The sequence below is a fragment of the Mus caroli genome, unplaced genomic scaffold (assembly GCF_978045245.1).
Source record: "Mus caroli unplaced genomic scaffold, Mus_caroli_1 scaffold_7, whole genome shotgun sequence".
NCBI lineage: Eukaryota > Metazoa > Chordata > Mammalia > Rodentia > Muridae > Mus > Mus caroli.
Window position 1 is genome coordinate 94539883 of NW_028227262.1, and position 11471 is coordinate 94551353.

At 47.1% G+C, this 11471-nt stretch overlaps 1 protein-coding gene across 2 annotated transcripts in view; it reads right to left on the bottom strand.

Annotated features, from left to right (window-relative positions):
- Positions 1-11025, bottom strand: part of Wipf3 (WAS/WASL interacting protein family member 3) — an 83911-nt gene extending 72886 nt beyond the window's left edge. The window contains exon 1 of one of the 2 annotated variants that reach the window (XM_029478623.2): positions 10789-11025. The gene's annotated coding sequence lies outside the window, so the exon portion shown is untranslated. The remainder of the gene's footprint in view (positions 1-10788) is intronic. The other variant, XM_029478622.2, reaches the window with a different exon arrangement.
- Between the last annotated feature and the right edge of the window lie 446 nt (positions 11026-11471).

Sequence of the window (11471 nt, forward strand, 5' to 3'; positions counted from 1 at the left end):
AATAGCTAGAGACCAGAAATAAAGTGTCTGACCTACTATCATTTGGGAACTAAGTTAATTCATCCCCTATAATGGTTAACAAGATAGCTGTTTATAAAGAATATAGTAGACATAGTGTGACAACTGGCATGGTCTCTAGGTGACAGTAAGTAAAAAAAAAAAAAAAAAAGCAGCCAGCAGCAAATGCAAATGCACACAGTCTGCGTGGGTTTCTATTTATGCTTTGTATTTATATCCACGTTTATGCTTAGATACGAGGACAGCGTCTAGAGCACGCAGTGGTAGCCTGGGAACAGTCTGTACTGCACACTCTTTTATACTTTCGAAGCATCTGTGCAATGTTACCTGTTTCCGAATTAAGATGAACAGATTCAGTAAGAGCCTTGCAAGTTCTTTCTGGGTTCCTTATTTGGAACTGTGAAGTATTTTATTTTAAGCTTCATGCTACTCAAAGGAGACCTCTGTGCCTAAACAGGTAATGTAGATGAACAAAAAAGAAAAGAAATCAAAGCAGTGTTAAATTGTGCTAAGAGCTGCAGTTGAGCCCTTTGGTCTGCTCCTATGTGGGTCCCCACTCACAGTCACTGCCATCCACGTTGTTGTTGTTGTTGTGTGTGTTTGTGTGTGTGTGTGTGTGGTGGCGGGGAGGGGGACTGGCCAAGCATGCTAGAAAAGCAGTCAGAGGTGGAATGAATCCCTGCCCCAGCACTGCTCACGGTGACCTTCTACAAACACAAGGTGAGCTCACTTCTTTATTGCTGTCTTCCTAAACTCTTTTCCATTTTGATTTTTTCCCCCTGAGATGGTTTTACATTGCCCGGGCATACAGATGTGTAAAATAGGTATAAAAACCAAAAATTCATGACCAAAATACATTGTATGAAATTCTAAAAGAATAAATAACAACAGTACATAAACAACAAAATTCCTCAATTCTTGGATAATCATGTAATGTCACCATTTGTTCATGATGAAAGCAAATGTGCTTTTTACATTTTCCATAAAGACCTAAATCTTGACTGCGTTTTGATACCATAGGATGGCTCCCATCTTCAATATTTTTCATAATTGCTTGATAATTTGATTTTATAATAAATACTGATTTTGCTTCTTCATATACAAGTGTAGTATAAAATCCCAGACATGTATTAGAGCCTGTTCTAGCTTGGTTTTGTTGCTCTAATGAGTTGCTGGCTAAAAGCAGCTTGTGGAAGAAAGGATTTATTTCACATTACAATTGACAGTCCTTCAGGAAGGGAAGTCAGGGCAGGGACCGACAGACAGGAAGTGAAATAGAAGCCTTGGAGGAAGGCTGCTTGAAGACTTTCTCCCCGGGGTTCCCTAGGGATGGCACTGCCCACTTGTAACAATGGTCTGGACCTGCCTACATTGATCATCAATCAAGAAAATGCCCAAAGACTGGCCTATAGGTAAATCTGATATAGGAATCTTCTGAATTTAGGATCCCTCTTCTCAGATAACCCTATTTAACCAAACCACCACCACCACCACCACCACCATCACCATCACCACCAACAACAACAACCTAAGGAGAACAGGGCTGTTTCAGAAACTGTGGAAAATTCTGTCTTAATCCTAAACTAATATTAATTAATTTCTTTTGTTTTATAGACAAGGTCTCACTGTGTCGCCTTGGGTGTCCTGGAACTCAATGTGTAGACCAGGCTAGCCTGAAACTGATCATCAGGTGAATGAGACTCAAACAGTAGTTTTTAAACCCGAACAGTCGATTTAATGGAATACACGCTAGGGAATAAGTAAGCCCCCACGTTCCCACAGGAGTGGAAAACTTTGCAGGTACAGGAAAACACTGCAGTTTGGGACTTAGCAATGCTCTGGACTCTGACCTGAGGGGTTTCAGGTATCTGTGTGGGTGCTGTGTGGTAGAGTGGCACCTGGAGTGACCCAGGCATGGCCATGGCCACAGCTGCAGGGCAGTCACATGATGCAACCCAGGTGACTGCATTGCAGGTTTGATGGGTAACTCTGAATTCGTGTTTGGTTACCGAGTGTTCAGGGACCTTTTACTGTCACCACATTCCTGAGATTGGCACAATCAGATACATGACCCCACCGTTTAAAGAGTTGTACTCTACGAGATGGGAGTTATTTGTGAGTTGATTCTGGCTGTGAATCAATCCTTGTCTTCCATTACATGTAGAACACCACAGGATGCTGGCCACAAGACACACAGCTTGGAACCAACAGTAATAACAACTGGTGGCTTTCTTCCTTTCCTAGAAAATATGGACCCCAGTCTCCACAGACAGATGCTCTGGGCTATTGTTCTTAGTATACACACATCTGCCTACATGCAATTTACGTGGATACTGTGAACATAACAGGGTGAGCACAACCACTGAGAACGCACTGTGCATCTGTACACACCAGACAGGAGCACGCCAGGCAGCAGCCCACTCCACTTTTGGTCTTCTCTCTAGAACTCTGCTAGTGAGTCCCTTGACCTTAGAACATACACACTTGGGTAAAAATCAGAGCAACAACTCTAAACCTTGCAAGAGTTGTTGAAATGTGGGAAAGACAAATTTTGCACTCGAGATAGTTGTTCATCTGTCATGTTTAGTAGTTACGTCTGAGTGATTCATCTTTTCCTCTGACATACTGTAAAACAGAACAGTGGGAACAAAGATATCTCATTCAAATATCAGGAGAATATTAGAACAAACATCAGCTCTAAGTGGACACTTAAAACCAATTTCTGTCGTTAAAAAGAAGTAGAAAGTATGTTTCTCATTCTTTTCTTGCTTTTCCCATCTCTCTCCTCTGTGTCTGTGTCTCTCTGCCTGTGTCTCTCTGTCTCTCTGTCTCTGTCTCTCTGTCTGTCTCTCTGTCTCTGTCTGTCTGTCTCTCTCTCTCTCTGTCTCTGTGTGTGTGTGTGTGTGTGTGTGTGTGTGTGTGTGTGTGTGTAAACATCACCCACTCTGATAAGGCACATTCAGTTTTCATTATATCTTTATTCCCCAATGGTCATGGTTGCTGTCTACTTGATGGAGCTCAGTCTGAGATGAGCTCAATAGCATAACACAGGCAGACTCCCTGGGTTTGGTCCCCAGCATGCCCAAAACAATACTAAAAGGCATGGCTATAAGAATACTTTAGCAAATAATTTGTTAACAAAACAGCAGTTCACATGTTCTGATCATAAGCAGCAATCTAATTGTTACCTATTCAATTCGCTTTCACCCTCCCCCCTAAGAGAGACCTAACTCTGCATGACATATAGTATCAGTCCCCTTTCCAAGATGTGGAAAGGGGGTTCAGATGTGTAAGCAATCATCCTGAGAAGCAACAGCTGAAGAATCGCAAAACCACAGAGCACCCAGGTCAGTGTGATACCAGACCCGTGCTCCTCTGCACCCAGCCTTTGCTGAGTTCATCCATCTCCCCTGAGTCTGCAAATGACGGCATACATGCACTGTTGACCACTGATCTATGACCACTGCGCATACTAACAGGACACGGTAAAATTCGATACATGTGTAAACCATGCATTGAGCACACTTGATCATGCTTACTAAACGTAGAATTGTTGGCACTGTTCTTCCTCTTCTCTGTTCCTTCTCCCCTCGCTGCTCCTCCCTTCCTAGTCCTCCTGTTCCTTCTCTGTAATGATGGAATCAAAGCCAGGCCGTGTGCATGCTAGGCAAGTGTTCAATCTACTGTTGGGCCACATCTCTAGACCAGCAGCATTCATAGTCAACCATAGGCAGAAACCTGTCTCATGGCCATCAACTCATGAATGCAGTATGAATGGACAATAAAAAGCCATGGAGACTGCTTCACACTATATTGTGGATTCGCCTTAAATGTTACTGCAAGAAAAAGCAACCCCCTCCCCACACACACCCCAGTACCCGTACGTATCCACTGAGAAAAGGCCAGAATAGGCAAATGCAGCATGAAGGTACATTAATGATGGTCAGAGCTGAGAGGAGCAGCCATGGAGGAGCATCTTTGGGGACGATGCTATTGACTCTGCATATTCTAGTTGTAACTTAAATACAATAAAGGATGTTTTAAGATGTGTAAGTATCTCAGTGAAGCTGTAATTAGGAGATAGAGCGGCTTTAGTCACAGCAGGCAAGGCAGAATGCAGGGCGTGGAGCATCAAGAGAAATAAAAGCGCTTTGGAAACATATCTGAGAAGTCAAGGAAGGAACCACTTCCACAGGACTCAAGCAAACACAAAGAAGGAAGAGTGGGCCTCCCCTGACCAAACAAGTGGGGAGCTGGAGCCAGCTGTGCCCAGTACAGGGTGTGGCTGCTGCTCACAGTGGACAGGCTTCCATGGAATTTGGCTATAGGATTTATTTTGTAAGGTTTTAGATAAAATCCATGTGGCAACATCCCAGTGACTTTCCTTAATTTGTACAATGGTACATTAATAATAAGGGGGGAAAACGCAGGAAGGCAAGCAGGCAGTAAGACATGGGTAGGCCTTTGTGGTTTCAGTCCTGAGGGCTGCAAGTGGAACGTAGCCTGTAGAGAGGAAACAGCAGCCATCATCCAGCAGTCAACACTAGCAAGGGAGACTGTTCATGAGAGGTTGATTGACAGCAGTGGGAAAAGCTGGGTGTCTGAAATGGGAGAAGAACACCTTACTGGACAGATGACCTAGAGCTAAAGAGGGGAGTGGGGGAAGGGAGCGCGAGCAGAGAAAAGTGAGTTTAATTTGAAATGACTTTGAAGCTCCTTGGTGAGTAGAGGCATAGCGGAACTGAGACCAAGACCCCGGAAGGGGCGGGGCTGGCAGGGAGGTCTAGGAATCTTCTTGGAGACCTTACTTCCTTTTCCAGCACTCTGCCTCGAAGATGTGGATAGTGTGACATTTAAAATGACTGAGTCACCTTTGTAATTGCTAATTAAGTCAGGCTGTGACTAATGAAGGCAATGTTGATCTCTACCCACTAACCACGCCCCCATGGGGGAGGGCCTACTCAGCTGAAAAGATCTGCTTTCTCAGATTCTTACACTTAAGCAATCCTGTGATGTCATTCTGCCCGATGAGATGAGAGCTGAGCCTGGGGGGAGTGGGGAGTGAGGCAGGGCATCATTTACTGAATAAAAAGGCAAAACCTCTCAAATAGTGCACTGTCCGTCTTTAGCTATAGTGTTCTCCTCTCTTCTAGACTAGCCGTGCCAACCCAGAGTTACAGCAGCCATCTTGTGACCATGAAGCAAAGAGATTTAGGATGAAGTATTACAAACGTCGTCATCTGTAATGAAGGGAGAGAAACAGAAAGACGGTAAGGAGCTGGCCTCTGTGGCAAGTGCTCCTTACAGCAGCAGGGGATGGCCTTTGGGGGAGGTTGGCCTTTACACAACAAATAACCTGCCTCTATATACTCTTCTGTTTATTTTGTATATACACTCTTCTGTTTATTTTGGCTGCTAAATACAATCCTAGTTGAATCAAGTCATATCTGGTCATTATACACATACACAGACAGACAAACAGACAGACCCACACACAGAGAGATGGGGTGGGGGGAGGGGGAGCAAGAGAAACAATGTGGCTATCAGTATTTTAGTTTGAAATACAACTTTTTTTTTTTTTTTTTTTTGCCACAGTGTCTTTCTTCTTCCTCTCCTTTCTAAATTGGAAACTAAAAATGTTACCAGTGGTGGTGGTGGAGGGGGAGCGGGGCTGAGGTTCAGGGGTTAAAGCACTTGCCATACAAGCATAAGGACCAGAGTTCAGATCCCCAGGTGGGATGTGAGCCTGTAATGACGCTTTGGAGGTAGAGACAGGGATTCTCAGTGCAAGCTGGCAAATGAGCCTCGCCATATTAGTGAGTTCCGGGCTTGATGGAGAGATAAGATGGAAAGGCAACAAGGATGATTCCCGCCAACCTCAAGTCTCCACATGCATGTGCATCTGTATTTGTGCAAATCCGTACACATGGACCCACAAACATACAAACATGCATGCACATACACCCACATGCACATGGAACATAATTTGCAGGTACAGCAAAGCATTGGCTGCTAGAATGAAGAAAATCTGCAAACACAGCCCATCTGTTAAAGGGGTGGCGCTCCCAGCCACCCTTCGGTCTTTTCTGGTTGATTGATGTGGTTCATGCAAACAGCTTCAGCCAAACCTGCCCACCTGACTCTCCTAAGGATCCCCAGAAGGAGGAATTGTGCTCTCGCAAGTCTCTGGGCCAAAGTGTCCTGGCCCTTCCCACAGGTGCTCTCCTTAGCTGCGCTCTGGGCATGCCATCTCCAGAACCAGAGTCAAAAAAGTTCCAGGAAACATGCACTGTCCTCTGCCACAAAACTCCCATTGTCTGTAGTAGGCAAGAATCCTGCAGAAGACTTAGATCTCCATGGCAACAGTGCTGGTTTTAAAGGCCTGCCAGGAGAAAGTTATCCAAGGCTTCAGGACCAGGAAGAGCTGGTATCGGATCTGTGTTTATCTCATGGTTGCTGTAGATTGGGTAACCATCTGTGTTTTCCTTTTTTTGCTTTGGCTGCCGGGAAGCTCTGACCAGCCTTTGGTTCCCCTCTGAACACTGAATTCACCTTATAAAACATTTCTGCTGTATACATTATCTCTGATCTCTATGGACCGTGAGGTTTAGGGGTAGTCTCAAGTTCTGCTCTGTGTGTTCCTTTTAGCTCAGTTCATTATGAATTTTCAGTTGCTTTCTACCTACTTCTGGCAAACTCAAATTGTTTTATGAAACGGAGACCATGTTAAGCCCATAGTTTGTAAAAAAAAAAAAAAGCACAAGGTTACCATTGTAACAAAAGTATCCCTAATTTGTTGAGGATCACCATGAATACAGCACAGTCCTATTTACCCTTCTTATTATTTTAAGGCCTTTTTATTATTCCCATTTTTATAGAAAGAAATTGAATCACACAGAACTTAGGGGATTTGCCAACAATCATTCAGAGAATCAATGATATACTTAGGTCAATGAGTTCTGAAGTATATACAACACAGTTTCTATCTGCATGAAGTGGAAGCATCCTGACTCCACAAGTTAAACCTAGAAATCTTTATGCCTGGGAGGGCTCTTGGGATGGTTTTGCATCTCTCAGACTCTTAGCTTAGCCCCGGCAGGAGTTAGCCATTAGCTATTAGGAACAGTACATAGTAGGCTGGGTGCCTTCCTTTGACAGCTGCGTATACTGATCTGAAACCACCTGTGCCTCTTCCCAGCTAACTCCTGGAGCTGACTCTAACATCCAGTCCAAAGATAGGTCTGGCTGTCTCTTCCGGGTACCACCATCTGAGATTCAACCTGTCACTGGAATCCATCACCCACAAAGGATGGGACTTCCGGAACATTTCCCAACAGTGTCTGGCTCACTCGGCACCCACACGGAGTTTTTTTTTTTTTTCCACATCTGTCCTGTTTCAGTGTATGCCCCTTGGTGTGTGAATGCTGTTGTTCATGATGCAATGTCTGGCTGCAGACCTGGTGTGGGAAAAGCCCCTCTGCAGTGACCCCCACAGAAAGGAAAGAGCCAGATCCAATAGCAAGGGGAGGTTTCAACTGCACTGCATTACTGGCTGCGGCCAGGGAGGAGCATGTGGGGTGTCTGTGGAGCTGAATGGCCCCTCGGCTCTGTGGCAGTGGCCAAGGAATTAAAGAATCCTTTTCTCACCCAGCTGAACTCGGATCTATTAGGTCCCTCTTCGAGTTTGTTTTGTCAGATGCTGTGAGCCAAGTTAGTCAAATATTACAATTCCTTTGTAAATATTTCAGCAGCCAGATGGCGGGAGTATCGCCGTGAGAGGGCAGAACTCGCCAGGAGATAATTGTGTGACAGGCTCATTGCTCAGGGGACCCCCACACAGATTTCTTGGTAGGCCTGCTCAGTGTCCTCTACTCCTAAACCCCATAGTCCAAGAAGACAAGCATTCAATGTGAAGTCAGAAGCATGTGTTAAAACAAACATGTTCCCATGTCTCTAAGTTTGGGACTCAAAGCAGACACAGGACATTCGGTCATATAACAGGGCAAATTTCCCAGGACGTCACTCTTTATAATGTGACTGTGTCCTGAAAATTTATCACATGCATACAAGACATTTTATTTATTCTATTAAGTTACGTTTTATAAATTGATTTTACATTTTTTTGCTTTTGGTTTTGATTGTTTTTTTGTTTTGTTTGTGTGTGTGCATGTGTGTGTGTGTGTGTGTGTGTGTGTTTGTGACTGAACTTCTGGAGGTCAGAAAACAATTTGCAGGGTCAATTCTCTCACCACATGGATTCTGAGGGTTGAACTACAGTTTTTAGGCTTGGCACAAGCTCCTTTACCCACTAAGCCATCTTGCCTGCCCTTTAATAGATTTTTAAACTTTAGCACTGATATATATCTATTATATCTGTCAAGCATAGAAAAGTCAGGAAAAGTTGAGGCTACCTGATGAAAACCCTCTCTGTTCTTCAGTGCTAATCTCATTTGGTGTGGCGGCGTTCTCTCTCTCTCTCTCTCTCTCTCTCTCTCTCTCTCTCTCTCTCTCTGGCTCTATTATTCCTTTTTTGTGTGTGTTGGAATGACTGCAAAATCTCAACCTGTACTCTACAGTTGCTGAACAATAATCGCCTAAAAAGAGCGTTGCCAGGCTGGGCCAGCTGGCTGTCTCCCATTCCTGAAACTGAATGTTCTTAGACACACACGCTCTCCTCCGCCCCTTCTGCTGCTGGCTGACTTAGTGTAGCACCAAGTCACACTCCCAAGTGCCTGAAACCGAGGCTCCTGGAAGGACTAAAAGGGGTGTACAGCAGCTCTACCAAGGCAGCCTGACATCTCTGCCCAGATTTGGGCACCAACAATTGGATGTGGGTGGTGCACTTCCAGTTTGAAGTGTACAGACCCAGGCCCCTGTCCTCGGCACACTCAGCTAACCCCTGTCTCTTCACATTTCTCATCTGTGGAAAGGCACAATAGTTACAGGAACCACAGGGCTCGAGTTAATGCATATGGAAGCATCTACAGTGTCTGGCCATTTCCTGCTACTTCCCCACTGTGTTTTTTCTCCCCTGTCCTTCTCCCTGTTTTCCTGATTTGGTTTTGCTTTAAAATGCATCTCTAAAGTACATTAGCTGGCAGCCTGCAGCAGCCTGTGCCCTGCCATGCCCAGTGCCCTTCAGCATCAAATATCCACTTAAGTTGTTATTGAAGTAAAAAAAAAAAAAAAGCCACAAGTGATGTGCACAAGTCTAAAGCACACAACTTCCTGAGTTTCCATGTATGGGGAGCACGTCCAGACCTAAAGTGCCTTGAAGGTCTGCCCAGGCCAGGAGGAAGCCCAAAGGCCGTCCACTTCTGACCTCTACCACTACTTTACAGTTTAGAGAGGACCACTTTTAGAAGAAGGCTGGGACTGGACAGGTAGTTTATCGGTGGTAACTCTGATCTTGTAGAACACTAGGACTCATTCCCAGCACCCACACAGTGGTTCAGGAAGGAACATGACATCCCTAACTCTAGTCCAGGGGATCCAGTGCCCTCTTCTGACCTCTAGGGGGTTCCCCGCACAGAGTCGTGCATAGACATACATGCCTGGAAAATACTTACACAGAAAGTAAAAGGAGTGAACATTAAAAACAAGGCTAGAGTGTCTGATGACTATACTACTAACTGGCAGCAAGAAACCCTCTCCTGGCCCTCTCTGAGGTGACGAAGGCAAAGACAGTGAGGCACACAAGCTTTTAAAGTCACACAAGTCTGCCCAACAAATGCTCTCACTTACATCCAAGGACCCCAGGCACAGAAGAAGAATGCCAACATCCCACTGGAAACTTTCCTCCGAGAGTCCCCAGACTGTGGGTCAGAGATACTTCTGGTTTATCCTGAGCCCATTAGACAGGCTTCCTGGGTTTCTGGGCAGAACATCTATCCAACTCAGGTTCTCACACTCACGGCAGACACTCCAAGCACGCAGAAGACATTGTTTCCACAGGGGAAGGATGTCTGGCATCCTACAGGAGAGTCCAGCGTGTTCTTCTCCCAAGCTTGCTCCCCTTGAGCTCCTGGCTAGGTATCCAGGGGAATGGCCACAATTACCCAGTCCTGCACACCTCCAAAGGACTTTAACGGCCATTTGTGGCCAGATGTAAATGGCTAGAGATATGGATAGACACATACATTCTCTGTCTGGCTCCTGACCTCGGCAGGCTTACAAATAAGCCTCGGGGAGTCAGGACTCAGCTCCTGGCCCGGCTCTGTCACCAGGAACTGTGTGACCTTGGATAAGTCACTTTTTCCCTCAGGAATTGGCTTTCTTTCTGGGAAATGGTCCAGTATCCTCAATCCTTGTCTGATTATGCAGGTTCCCAGATCTCTCCTATCGCCAGGGACCCTTCCTTAACATCCCCAACACAAGCAAGATCCACCCTTTTGTTCTCAGGGGAGGGGTGGGGGGCTGACGTGGGGGAAGGGAAGCAGAGCCCCCTTGGGGCATCAGGCTATGAGGCCTCGGTGCCAGAAGCTGATTACGGAAGAGTGCTGTCCTGGGAGGTCACCAGGGAGCCCTGAGGTGACCTGGTGTAGCCATGGTCCCTTTCCGACCCGTGGCGGTCGGGGAGCGAGTGGTTGCCGCTAGGGCTGCACGGAGCAGCTGGGGACTACAGTTTGGAGAGGGTCCTGGGCACTCTCACTCGCCCAGTGTCTTTGACAACGCGGGAGCCCACTCCACCTCGGGACTGTCCCCAATACCCTTCGCGACAACCCCAATCGGCCACTTAACCCAGGGCCCGGACGCGAGCAGAGCAGCTACCTGCAGCTGGCCGTAACCCGGCCGACTGGACTTTAGCTGGAGCCGCCGTCCCCGCTGTCCCGGTCGTCTCCGTCGTCCCCGTCGCTTCGAGGATCCCGGCTGGGCTGCAGACAGTGCCTGGCGTTGCTTCTGCGCGCCCGGCTAAGCTGGACTCTGCGCTCCTCGCTCGCTCCCAGCCGGGCTTAAGCGCTGCCGGGACGCGGAGGCGGAGCCGCCGCCCCCACCTGCTCCTGGCGGCCGCCCTGGAGCCTCGCCGCCCAGCGCACAGGGACGCGGCCCAGAGGGCGGGGTCGCTCTGGCACCCAGGAGGCGGTCCTGGCTGCGCGGCGCAGCTCCCAGGTACAGAGTCCCGAGTGTGAGCCACGGGGACAATGGGGCCAAGGGCTGGAGTTCCCCTGCACGCCACCTCTATATATTACAAACATTTCTGAGCCCTCGCTAAGCCCCAGACAGCGCGTATAAGCAAGGGGACAAAAGGAGAATGGGACAGCCTGTTGTCCCGATGAACGCTAGCAGGTACTTACAATACGGAGCCAAGAGGACATGCAGCGCGTACAAGCAGAGGGACACCCAATTCAGACCTGGGCTTGGGAGGCAGGGGTGGGTGTGTGGGTGGAGAGAGCTGGGTGGGGGGCGGGGGGGGCGGTAGAGAAGCTTGCTCTCAGAGATAGGTGAGCACAAAA